Raw genomic sequence first — 13807 nt, forward strand, 5'->3', positions numbered from 1 at the left:
TCTGCAACCGCCTCTTGGCTTTGCTGCCGCCCCTTCTTCTAAGTTTAGATCCCATCTCCAGGCCTCCCTCTCCTCGCTCCCCTGTTTACTCTGTTAATCAGCCAGGCGTTTCAGGGCACCACGCTGGGAGGAAAGATGCTCTGCGCAGAGTGCATCTGGCTCAGACAGCAATAAGTATGCTGGGTGTTCACCTCCAACCGATTAATGCTTGTCCTGTCTGTGTGATGAAATTACAGTGCGGGAAAAGCCTCCAGGGCCAGGAGTCCACTTTACCTCTGCTCTTCTCTCCCCAAAACACGGAGAGAGGAGCTGTCTGACCTCAGTGAGACATGCCGATCTATTCAGTGCTTTAAAACATGAGCAGGTCTCCGTCTCCTTTGGCAGGAGCCCAGATGCTTGTGTTTAGCTGCTGGGGCTCAGCAGGCTGCCCAGCCTCTTGTTCTTCATTTTGAGCTGGCCACCAGTTTCGCGGCTCTCTGAGCCGGCCGGTCCCCAGGCGTGGGGGTCCCAGCAGGCACCAGAGGCTCTGCCCTGGGGATAAAAGCATCACGATGCTGTTGCTTTTCTGTGGATCCATCTCCCTGGAGCTGCCACAGCCAGGAGAGCCTGGCAGCATGGGCACTTTGACCCAGGTTGTGCAGCTAGCACCAGGAGGGTGTTTTCTCCTATTTATTCCTGTCCTGGATCCTCAAGCAGTTGCCTGTACTGGTACACATCATCCATGTGTTACCCCGGCTGCTGCTGTTTCAACAGGAGCTTTGACTTCAGATGACACTCAAGGACCAGCCAGGAGCTGCAGGACCCTTCCCACCACGCACCAGGAGCTGCTGCAGAGCAGCATGGGTCACAGCAGAGAGCTGCTCCACCAGCTCCACCAAGAGGTGCAGATGCATGGCATGCAAATGCCCCGGAGAAGACCATGGGGTGCCTTGGGTCTGCCTCCAGCTTTTCCTTCATGGGTATGAGGCTTTGCCAGCAATTTCACTTCAGGTGAAAGAAGCGGAAGGGTGTTTTCCAGGTGAATTTAAACCCCCCGATTTTGTAAGAATTGCAATGGGAAGTGAAAGCAATCTAATAGAAAAAAAGGGAATGGGGTCACACCCACACCACCTTTCCAGCATTCAATATTTGCCAGAAACCACTTTAATGGAAACAACACAGTGAAAAGAAGCCCCTTGCACTCCAGTTTCATCAAGGACCTGTGCGAGCGAAGCTCACCTTGCCTCTCCTTTTTGTTTTTGAGTAAATGAGGAGAAAATCTCTCCAGCACTGAGACACTGATGTTCAGTCATTAGTTTTCAATTTGAAGGCAATCAAGCTTCCCAGCGCCGTCGTGGCCCATTGCTCCGTGCCGTGCCGTGCCGTGCATGCCAAGGCTGGTGCCAACAGTGCCACACATGTGATTTCCAGCTATCGCTTTCTTTTTGCAGGAGGAGGATTGGAGTGATGGGGAAGACCGAGGGACAAGGGTGCTTAAATCAAATAATTCTTCAAAGGGAAACCAGCAGCTCTGCAGGTTAAATCCACTCTTGGGCAGTGAATGAGGTGAAGAAAGAGAGAAAGAGGATCCAGATGTGACAGGGAGGGTCCGGGACTTCAAAGCATCCTCAGGAGCCACGGGGGAAAGGCAGGTCCGGCTCAGCTGCAGGCAGAAGGCACTCGAGTCTCTGGATTTCTCTCTTCCCATTTCATTTTTTTGGATTATTTTTCGCTGCTGCTGTGGAGAGATGCCAATTTGGAAAGCTGCCTCTGCTAGCGCATTGCTGCTACCAAAACCGGATGCCTTGCCAATATGTCCCATCTTGGGATCCCTGCTTGGGCTTAGGGAAGGTGAAACCAGCTCAGAGCTCCAAATTAGCCCAGAAGTGACTGTGCAGGAGGAACTGGGATGGGGAGGGACGTGCCAGGGCATCCTCAGCTCTCGTCCTGCCGTAGCCATGAGCACAGTGGAAGACGTGACCTGTAGACAGAGGAGATGAATGCACAACCCCCTCCCAGACTACATCTGATCCAGGACTTTTTAAAAATAAATCTTAACTGGAAACCTACAAAACTAAGAAGAGTTTTGAGGTTTTAAATGTTCCTTGGAAAGACTTTCATGATTTTGGATCCAGGCCAAAACATCTTAGGCTTTCAGCAACTGAAAGCTGAAAGCTTTGCCAATAAAATAACGCTTGGGGTTTTGATCTTCCATTGGGAAAGAAAAACACGAAAGAAATAGGTACTTTATTAAAGAATAAAACAGTAATCAATCCCCAAATGCTTCTCAAGAAAAAAAAATTTTTTTGAGTGGGAGCATTTGATGAGCCCTGACTAATTTTTTCCCTTTACTGTAGAAAAGAGATGATGGAGAAAAGAGAGAAACACCATCAACTTGGCCAGGGCATCAAAGGATATTGTATTCATTTATATTGTACATGAATATTATTGAAGTGCTGAAAAATTCCCACTCCTTTGGGTAAAGTAAGCGGTGCAGATGCTTTTTAAAGTGCATCTCTTTGGAAACAGGAATGGCTATTGACTGGAGCGGGGAGAGCTCGTGGAGCAGTGGGTATTAGGGACAGATAGAGAGAACATCAGCCAAACTCCAAAGTCCACATTAATAAAAGCTCATACATAAATACAGATGACAGGTATTGATTTTCCTTTGCAAGCTGCATGCTTTCCCCTGGCTAATGAAATGCAGCCCCTTCTTTAGAGAGAGGTCGTAGCCGCAAAGGTTTAACCGGGTGGGAAAATAAATAATATTCCTCTGAGAGGAAAATGCAGCCGGTCTGCCCAGGTCTGTACCCGCTGGAAAATGTCTGTTTGAGGCTGGAAATATGAATTCAGACAAAAGTATTTTGTGTTATGAGCAGTGCTGGCACACACCAGGTTGTATAGGGCTTCTGGTGGAATTTGTCAGACTCCCCTAAAATCCAGAATGACTTTTTTCTCCTTCAAGCTCGAAATATTTTGCTGTGATATTTCAAAATTACCTGTTGTGGATCCCTCCCAGGATACTGATTTGGGTGGAAATTTGCTTCCAAAGCCTTTTTTTAGTTCTTTTTTTTTTTTTTTTTTTGGCAGCTGCCCTCATCCACTGAGGAATTCCTAACCCCAAACCAAAGTCAGTGCTGGGGAAGGGGGGGGAAAGAAATAATTTACTTGACTTCCACCCCTCTTCTAAATCCCAGGTATGTTCTTGACTTGTGCAAGTGTGCAGCTCCAGAGTGTGGCTTGGGTGGCCAGGTTTGCCAGACCAATGCGGGGTGGCACTGGACTATCCTCTTGCAGTAAAAACCAGGAACCCAGCATCTTCTCTGCTCGTTTTAAGGAGCCCATGCCACTGTTCATGCACTGAGCATCACAATGAAAAAAAAGATGCTGAATCTCTGTGCCATCCATGCCCCGAGAGCGCTGCCTGCGCCCCTTCCTGCAGTGCCCTGAATGCCTTCGGTGCCAGCACAGTCCTGTGCTGCCTGGGAGGGACTGCTGAGATGAGAAACGCTGCCGCAGCCGCCCACCGTCCCATTAGGATTCCCCTCACGCCATGCAATCGCCCTCTCCGAACATGGTGAGAGCCCAGCCGGGGTTTTCTCCGCAATTGCTTTGCAGCACAGGATTGCTTGCAGCGAGTGGCACCGGTGCGCTCTGCTTGCAGCGGCACAGAGCTGCTTGCTCAGGCTCGGCTGTGGGAAGATTGCAAAGAACACTATATGTTTGATGGAGAAACTGCCTCTCCTGTTTGTAACAGCATGGGTGATTATGCTCCTCCTGCTCATGGTTTGCTAGGGTACATCCCAACCTTAATTATGCCGCATGCCCTGGGAAGAGCCTTGTTCAGTCTCTTCCTTGATGCATTTTTGCCTTGGTCCAACAGCTCCAGTAGATTTTAGCCCACCTGCTAAACAAGCTCTCCAGTTATCTGCAAATGTTACATCTAAATCCCGTTCCCCCCTCCTTCCCACACACGTTTTACTTTCTCAAACACTTTGATTCTTGCACAGCATCACAGGGGCAGAGTTAAGGGTATTTGGAGGACCACACTGCTTTGGTGGGCTGATAACGGTGTCTACACAAGCGACAAACATTCCCCAAGTGACCTGCTCTTCATTAGCGTACTGCTATGGGTGGGTAAACGTGCTTAAACTCATCCAAAACTCCAAGAGGGTTACTCAATTACTTGAGGCTGGATTTCGAAGCCAGGCATCCTGACACCCGGCTGCTTCCTGCTCCCCATCCGCTGCCCTTGCTGTGCCACTGCAAAGAGCTGCTACTGCTGCTAGTTTATCACCCCATCAAGCCAAGAGGCACTAATTACCCTCCAGCAAGGGGGAGAAGGGCACAGAGCCCACGGGGAAGGAGCCTGCCTGACCATGCTGGTTGCTGCCTGCTTAGCACCAGGCTGTGATGCTCCTCGGGAAGAGGAGCCATGGTTGGGGGTGTGTGAAGTTTCCGACTCGGTTTTCATGTGCCAGAGGCAGGCAACTGGAGGAACCTGAGGGATGGGTATTAGCGAGAGGCTGGAAAGCATGAGGAGCACAGGGCCAGACATCAGGAACGGGAACATCGCCTTGCAGCCCTTGAGCAGCCCCTGAGTGGGGTCAGCAACTTCCCCAGCTCTTGCTTGCACCTTCCAGGCAGGAATAACGCATTTCCTACCCTCTTGCCAGGCATACTGGGTGTCTCCAGGGTGGACCCACTGCCTCTGGTCATACCCAGGGTGGTGGTGGCCCAGGACAAGGGCAAGACCCCGATGGACACTGGCATCACCCTTCACCATGGGTGATCTGGATACATGGTCAGAGACCTCTGCCTATAGGTGCTCTCCACCTAAATACACCTCCCAGCCAATGCAACAGGCTTAATTTGCCCCAGGAAGAATCAGATGAGGCATGAGGGAGCTATTCCTGCTGGGGGTGAGGAGCAGATGTGTCCCAAGAGCCACACTGTGATTCACCACCACTCGCCCAGGGCTGCGGCTCAGGCACCTGGAGAACCCCGGGGCTGCCGATGGGATACTCCTGGGAGCAACCGCGCTGCGCTGAGACTGACAGCTCTGCACAGAGCACGGTGTTGCTGTCAGGTAATTAGCTCCCGTTCATCCTTTAGGTGTGCGATTAGTCTCCTATTAATGCAATTAGCACTGTGGCGTTAGCGTTAAGTATGTAATTGGCACAGAAGGCAGCTGCAGCTCAGCTGCTGAGCACCAAGTGGCACCTATTTTGGGGTTTATCCGAGCACAGTGAGAAGGGATGACTGGTGGCCACCTCTCCAAGCGCAGGACTGGCTGGATTTTGTGTGAATCCCTGGTTGTGCACCACACATGTGCTCCCTGCTTGCTTCAGCTGCAATGCAAAGCAATTTTCCAACCTCTGTCCTTGCTTCAAACCCTCAGAGCTGTTCAGGGGAGCTGATGAGAGGTGTCCCAGCTGCTTCCCAGAGCTGTGGGACTGGGGGAGCTGGGGTCTATCCTTTTAGGGGTCAGAAGACCAGATTTGACCTTGTCTGGATGCAGGTCCTGTCCCAAAACCTTATTCCCCAGGGCTATGCGGATGTCAGAGGTGACTGTTCATCTGGGTGCTGTGCCGGGCAGGTGAGGGTGGACAGGACGGGGAATCACATGTTGACCCACCCCCAGCCATTCCCTGGCCCCCAGCCCATCTTGGCAGGTTATCAGCCCATGTCAAGGCTTGGCTTTTGGTGAGACAATCTGACAAAACACCCTGTTTGCCTGCTGCACCACAGCACTGATGGCCATCACCATTGGCCTTTCGGGCAGTGGATGGGGAGCAGGAAGCAGCCGGGTGTCAGAGAAGGAGAAGGGCTGCGCAGGATGGGGACGGGCTGCGGAGGGTCCATCTCCATCCCACCCCACCAGAGGTGTCACCTTCCCAAACACCAGTGTGAAATCCCCAGCCCTTTCCTGGAGAAACCATCAAGCCATCCGCCTTCTCTGGCCAGTGCTTCTGTGGTTAATAGCTGAGCAGATGAAGATGCGGCAAAGCTAAGGTCCCCGCCGAGCCCTTGCTCCGGCGAGGATGTTTGGCTTTGGGAAAGCTTCTGACAATCTTTATTAACAGCCTCTTCATCTGTTCACACCAGTAATAAGCCATGGGAGCTCTGGGCCTTTTCAGCTCTATCATCAAGAGGGTTTGAAAGAAGCAATTTTCTCCTCTTGCAACCTGGTTAATTCTTGTTTAATTGCTACCCATTTTGCATAGATTTTCCTCGATTGCCATGGCATTGGCTCTGCGCTTCCTCCTCTCCAGCGGTGCTTGACTTGTGTCTTGTTTTGCCAGGCTGGGATTTGCGACGCTTTGGGGTGTGTCGGGGCCTTCAAATCTCTCCATGCAATTTAGGTGTAACGTGCCTGAGATACAGCTTTTAAAGGAGAAAATCTCTGTGCACTGGGCTAGGCTTTGTTCCTTACTATCACACAGTGTATTGGGGCACTACTTCAGAAAAAGAAATAGAAAAGCATGGGAATTACACACAGATTGGAAATTTTAGGGGCAGGAAACACATCTTCTTTAAAAAAAACCAAAACAACCAGCCAGAATTTAGCGTTTAAGCAAAAAACCTTTCCCCCAGGGGTCAAAAGAGATGGATGAAGCATTTGTAGGCTGATCTAAATTAAAATATGTGGGTTTGGCCCATCTTCAAGGGGGTTTGTGTGCTAGGGCTAACACCAAGGAGGGAAGGGGTTAAATGCCTCCCTGCCACTGAAACACAGCAGCTAATGAGAGTTTCGATAACCGAGCTGGGGACAAGCACCCAGGTGGACTCAATCGTGTTGGGAGCACCTGATGCTGCCTGGAAGCAGTGGGGCTGCTCTGGGAGGTGGCGAGATGCACTTAGATCCAGTTTATAATGCATGTTTCGGGTCTCAATTCGCCATTGGGGAGATGGACCAGGAACACAGAAATGCTGGAATCTGCCTGGTGATCCCGGCCATCCCCGGGGATGCTGAGGGTGAATGGGAAAAAGCACATGGTGGCATCTCCCAGCTATCACAGCGAGGGACCGGCAGTCCCAGCAGCGCCTGTGCAGCAGGGAGGGTGTCGTGGTTTAACCCCAGCCGGCAACTAATGCCCACCCAGCCGCTCGCTCACTCCCCCCAGGTGGGATGGGGGAGAGAATCAGAAGGGTAAAAGTGAGAAAACTCGTGGGTTGAGATAAAGACAGTTTAATAGGTAAAGCAAAAGCCGCGCAGGCAAGCACAGCAAAACAAGGAATTCATTCGCTAATTCCCATGGGCATGCAGGTGTTCAGCCATCTCCAGGAAAGCGGGGCTCCATCATGCGTAACAGTTACTTGGGAAGACAAATGCCATCACTCCAAATGTCCCCCCTTCCTTCTTCTTCCCATCTTTATATGCTGAGCATGACATCATATGGTCTGGGATATCCCTTTGGTCAGTTGGGGTCAGCTGTCCCGGCTGTGTCCCCTCCCAACTCCTTGTGCACCCCCAGCCTACTCGCTGGTGGGGTGGGGTGAGAAGCTGAAGAGACCGTGACGCTGTGTAAGCCCTGCTCAGCAGTAACTAAAACCTCCCTGAATTATCAACGCTGTTTTCAGCACAAATCCAAAACATAGACCCGTACTAGCTACTACGAAGAAAATGAACTCTATTGCAGCCAAAACCAGCACGGGGGGGAGGTAGCAGCTAATTCGAGGCTGCACCTGCACAGGACACATCAAGACGGGTTGGAGGATGCCCCGAAATCATGGTCATGGGCTGCTCTTGCTGAGGCTGGGCAGTCTCGAGGGCAGGCAGGTGACAAGCTGCAGTGGCTCAGCTCATCTCCCTGTCACTGTGTGCAAACTTGCTTGGTTTCAGCTTGCAATTTTTTTTATCGCTAGTAATCAGATGAGTTTCCCTTAGCACCGCTTGGCACAAAGGCAGCAGCCAGAAAGATCCCTGTGTGGAAAACTCTATGGAACGAGCCGTTCCCCGTTGAGCAAGAAAAGGGCTATTTTATCTGCTTAGTCAATCTGCGGTCTCTAAGCACATCTTAACCATATTAATGCATTAAAATATAGCTCCCATTAGCCACCCAAATAATTTTCATCAGAATTATAAGCATTTCTATTACCATGGCTTTGGGTTAGTGATGCAGCACCTGTCAAACTTCAATAAGGACGTAATCATTCTAGCCTATAATCCAAGGCTTTTCCTGAATATCTCATCTTATTTTCCTTTCGAACCAGCAGGCACAGTCACACTGTTTTTTCCTGGCTTGTGCTGAGATCCTACTTCTGTGTTTGCAGCGTATTTCATCTACACGTGCTTCTCAGGCTGCCGTTTTCCTTGTTTGTGTTCCTCCAGGTCTCTGGCTCCTACTGTGCCAACGACACCTCTGCAATTGGGAACACTGCAAGTGCTTAAGCCAGGGCTCCATTTTTGTCCTGTATTTCACATACCCACAGGCTTCTCCAGAGCCACCAGCTCCTTGGGGCTCTCCAGCCACCCAACTGAAGTCATGGTCCTGCAAGGAGGACCTCATCCAGCCTCCAAGACCTCACCTGGCACCCCCAGAGCTGCAAGCGCAGGACAGGAGATCCTCTTAGTTGCAACACGGCTGGATCACCTGCTCTCCCAAAGGCTGGTTTCAACCCAAGCAAAGCTGAAGCCCTTCTGGAAGCAGAGAAATGCTAATAGTCTCTGGCAGTCAGAGATGATCCTTTAGGACCGAGTCACGAGCCCTGACACCTTGTGATCGGAGCTCAGCCACACTCTGTAGACAAACCCCAAAGACTTTGTGCTGGCTAAGCTGGGACGGCCGTGTCACTGACAGCATGTGCTGGAAAGGGCAGGTGAGGACCAGTCGTTTGTGATTTGCCTTGATACAAAAGCGGGGAGGCAGCAAGAAGCAGCCAGGGACCACGAGAGGAGATGGACCTCTGGATCTCAAGCACTTGCCACTGGCACTGCTGGAGGACCCCACTGGGCCTTGGTCCCCGTGAGCACAGTGCTGAGTGAGGGAAAGTATGACCCTTCCTCTGCTGCACCTAAAATTAGGGTCTCCTGCCACGAGAGCCAGGGAGGGCAGCTCTACATATCAGCAAGCTGGCTGGAAATGGGTGCTGGTGTCGGAGCAGAAAGCAACCATGTTTGAGGGATTGCTGGTTGGGTCAGGATGGGGTACGTCCTGATGGGGCTGTGTCCTCCCAGGCAGAAAGAGGCTGTGGGCTGCTGAGGGGTGTCCCAAGCCCCCCATCACACTGATGTCTCCTGAAGCACGTCTCAGACCAGGATGATGGGGCTGGAGGATGCTCTGCAGCAGATGTGTCTGGCAGGATGGTGGTCAGCAGGCAGAGCCCAGCATCTCCTTATGCAACATGGTGCAAATCCATGCCTCAGTTTCCCCTACTAGCAGGAGGCTCAGCAGCCGATTTGAGCAGCCTAAAAACAATAGTTTCCCATGGGAACTTTTGCCCGGTGGAGAGGAGGGCAGTGCAGGGGAGCCCGGCTGTGGTGCTTGCAGGGACTCTGCTGGTGCTGCAATGGGAGCAGGCTGTTAGGGACTGCAAGGGACCACGCTATTTCCAAACAAACCTGGAAAACCTGGACAACCCTTGGTGCACATTGCTATGGGAGCATTGCTGAGGGCTCCAGCTGGGAGGATGGACTCGGGTGTGGGTGACCACCACGGAGAGATCCAGAGCCACAAGCATGAATGACTCCTGGTCGTGGGACCAACCCATCACTGCTCCTTGCAGACGCCCATCTCCAGCAAGTTGTCTGATGCGCACACCTCTGCTGACTTCAGCACGGCCCTGGGGCTCCTCAAGGAATGGCCAGAAAAGCCTTTTCTCCAGGGCTGAACAGACAGGCTCTCCGACGGGATCAGGGGGAGCCACGCTTGCGTCTCAGATCTTTAGATTTCCTCCAAACTGGAGAAATACAGCCCTTTGAAAATTTCATGAGGGCTGCAGAGAGCTGCCTGTCTCTCACTGCCACACGCTTTTGAAAGCCATTTAACTGTGACTGCAGTGACAAATGTCAGCGGGAGGCTCATGCAGGGGGGAGAGTAGAGAGCAAGAGGGCATCGGAATTAAAGGATGAAATATTTATTTGGGGGTTTGGCAGTGCTGGAAGGATGACACATCACAGGCGAGACACATCTGGGGGCGGACGGCACTGAAAGCCACAAATGAGACCATTGGGCTATAGACCGCCATGGGATGTCCTCTCCCTCCCTCCCCACCACCCACCCCTTCCAGGATCGTTGCCAGCCTGAGAAGGTACAGAGAGGGTTAAACATCCAGGAATGGCCCAAACCTGTGGACAGCCAGACAGAAATACAATATCTGAGACAGGGTGGAGGAAGGGGAATGATTGTCCAGCTTGGCTTTAAATACAAGCTATAAGCCCTCCGACTGATGGACAGTGCATCATGCCCGTGGCAGCGGAGCAGGAATTGGGAGGTCCTGGCTCTGGCAACGGGGTTGTTTGCCCAGGGCAGCCTGGCTGGAAGGTGGGATGAAAGCTTAGGTCCTTCACAGAGGGTCAGGATCGTGAGTTTTCCTCTCCCTCCCTCCGTTCATGCTTTGGACGGCAGGTTTTCTCCTTTGCCAGCTCTTGGTCTGCTGGGGATGTAGTGCAGGGCAGTCAGGACCCCTGAGCTTTGACCCCAGGTGGTAAGGCTGAGGCTGGGGAGCAACTGGGGTGCCGGGTCCCGCACTTGGGTCACAACAACCCCATGCAATGCTACAGGCTTGGGGACGAGTGGCTGGAAAGCTGCCCGGCAGAAAAGGACCTGGGGGTGCTGGTTGACAGCCGGCTGAATATGAGCCAGCAGTGTGCCCAGGCGGCCAAGAAGGCCAATGGCATCCTGGCCTGTATCAGAAATAGTGTGGCCAGCACCAGGGAGGTGATGGTGCCCCTGTACTCGGTGCTGGTGAGGCCGCACCTTGAATGCTGTGTTCAGTTTTGGGCCCCTCACTCCAAGAAGGACATTGAGGTGCTGGAGCGTGTCCAGAGAAGGGCGACGGAGCTGGTGAGGGGTCTGGAGCACAAGTGTGATGAGGAGCGGCTGAGGGAGCTGGGGTTGTTCAGTCTGGAGAAGAGGAGGCTGAGGGGAGACCTCATCGCTCTCTACAACTACCTGAAAGGGGGTTGTGGTGAGGTGGGTGTTGGTCTCTTCTCCCAAGTGACAAGCGACAGGACAAGAGGGAATGGCCTCAAGTTGTGCCAGAGGAGGTTCAGGTTGGATATTAGGAAAAATGTCTTTCCTGAGAGAGTGGTGAAGCATTGGAAGAGGCTGCCCAGGGAGGTGGTGGAGTCACCATCCCTGGAGGTGTTCAAGGAACGTGTGGACGTGGCACTGCGGGACATGGTTTAGTGGGCATGGTGGGGTTGGGTTGGTGGTTGGACTTGATGATCTTACAGGTCTTTTCCAACCTTAGTGATTCTGTGAACTCCAGGGCTGGAGGCAAGCTCCATGGTAGCTTTCACATGTTAATCAAATGAAGAAGCCAAATTAAATTCCATCTCTATGTGCTGGAGAGGCTCCTGTGAGTCTGCCTCGCTCCCAGCCTGGGATGTTCCGGAGCATCATGAGGTCCCATCCTCAGGGTCCCACTTTGCCTCTCCCAGCCCTAACAGGATAACATCAAGGGTTAATGCAGGATTATCTCAAGAGGCTACAACCTCGTCAAGAACACAGGATTGGCAGGTCATTAATCTTGGAATTACTTGATAACTTTAAATACAATCATGTAATCAGCAGGAACCTGTAATTATTATTTATGTGCATGGTGCTTACCAAATTACAGTGCTCTCCAAGGCTCTGTGTGATGAGCAAATTAATTCTGCAACGGAAAAGCTTGACCAGAAAGAGATGTTTGTGTCTGAATTTCACTCGTAAACATTGATGTATGAAATGAAATTCGAGTTTAATTGGCTCTCCCTCCTGCTGCGAAGCACATCATTACATTTTTGTTCTGTCTTAGCTCAGGAGAGAGGGAACATCACGGAAAACTTGGAGGAGTTCCTCTAGCCCTGACGGTGCTTGCGTGGGAGACCCATATGGGGTGCTCCTCACCCCCCTTAGATGAGATGGTTTTGATACCTTCATTGAGAGCCTATATCTCACCTCCATGCTATGGGCATCTGGACTCGGGGTAGAGAGGAGACAAAAAAGCCACCAGCTGCCCCAGGTGCCTCTGTGGCCAGTGGGATGCTGAGCCCACTGCAACGCGAGGATGCTCTCGTGGAAAGTGGGGAGGGCCCATGCTGGGGTTGTCTTTTCCAAAGGATAAACATGCCCCAAAAGTCCTTGTGAGAGGAATCGAAGTAATTTTAATCAAACAAGGCTGAGAATACACACAATTCTCCAGCTACGGAAAGCGAAGTCATGTCAGTTAGAGCAGACCACCAAGAGGAGAAGGAAAAAACAGTGATGTGAACACAGGTGCTTCTGTTTGGGTTTCTTTCTTTGGTTTTTCAGTTTCCAGCTTCTTTTCCAGCAAAAATGACCCTGCTTTAGAAAAATCCCAATTGAACATGTAGCGCATCACTTTTTGGTAACATCACTTGTATGTACAATGAAAAAAGCTCCCTGGGGCATTCGCCCTTCTCTGTAGCCAGCAGATCTTTATTAGCTCCTGCCAAAGCACCCAGCAGAGAAATCAAACTGACCCATGGTGGGGATACACAAGTCTACTCCTGTAGGGCACGGGCAGAAAGCGTCTGTAAAGCTGGGAGCTGCCAGTTTTCCCAATGCATAACTCTGGGGGTCTTTTTCTCACCGATATATTGGATAAGGGGTAGTTTCTGGGTCTGTTGGTGATGGACAAGCTTGTACAAGGACCAAAACCTGCCCCATGTGCAGGGTATGGTCCTCGTTGTGGTCACTCTGTCATACTGGGAGGTGTTGCTGGTCCCAGCAGGTTATTGGAGGCAATGGAGTATTTCTGGTTTTGGCTCCACAGTAAACATGCAGGTAGGAAATCTCAATGGGAGGGAAATGGGAGGAATTTGCTTCAAACTATTGAACTTCTCAAATGTTTAAAGAAAGAACCTGGAGGTTTTTGCCTGTGCCTCCTTTTAAAGAATAAAAGAAAGATTTTATTCCTTTCTGGTGTTGTATCCTGAGGAAATCACAGAGTACTACAATTTCAAAGATGCTTAAATCTCCCCAGGGCAGGAAATACTTATGCCCGTTCTTTATAGTGGGGAAACTGAGGCACGGAAGTGTGAAGGGACTCATACCAGACCCTGTAGGGCCCCAGCAGCAAAATCCCTGGGATGCAGAGAGCAGACTCGGCCCATAACCCCTCTGGCATCCTCCCCCTGCCTGAGCACCCCCAGATCTCACATGGGGCAGGGAAAATGTGACTCTGAGGAGATCAGGGCAAACTCCTCACCCTGCATAGACCTCTCTGCTCAGCTGCTTTCGGTGACCACATGAAACAGGGCATCGGGGGTGGATCAGGGACTTGGCAGCTGCACGGGAGATGATCTGAGGTCCCCAGCATGGGGAGGGAGGCTGCTGCTCCTCCAAGGCACTTAACCCCAGCACGGGAATGATTTGGCCCCATCCCTTGCGTAAGAGCAAGGAGCAGCTTTGGCACCGAGCCCACCTGCATGGGTAAAAGCAGGGCAGGGAGGAGGGGAGCAAAGCCATGGATGTCCCCACGGTAGCTGCCTTCAGGGAGCCCAGCCACCGCTTCACTGCAGTGCTCCCTCGCCTTTCCACTCCCTGAGCAGGGGCTCAGAGTCAGCCTGAGGTCCAGGGGCTTTGCAAAGACCTGTAGACCCATCTGGGCTGGGCTGGACCACAGGATTAACCAAACCTCATACCTCCCTTCAGAC

The sequence above is a fragment of the Gavia stellata genome, chromosome 28, assembly GCF_030936135.1.
Source record: "Gavia stellata isolate bGavSte3 chromosome 28, bGavSte3.hap2, whole genome shotgun sequence".
NCBI classification, from domain to species: Eukaryota; Metazoa; Chordata; class Aves; order Gaviiformes; family Gaviidae; genus Gavia; species Gavia stellata.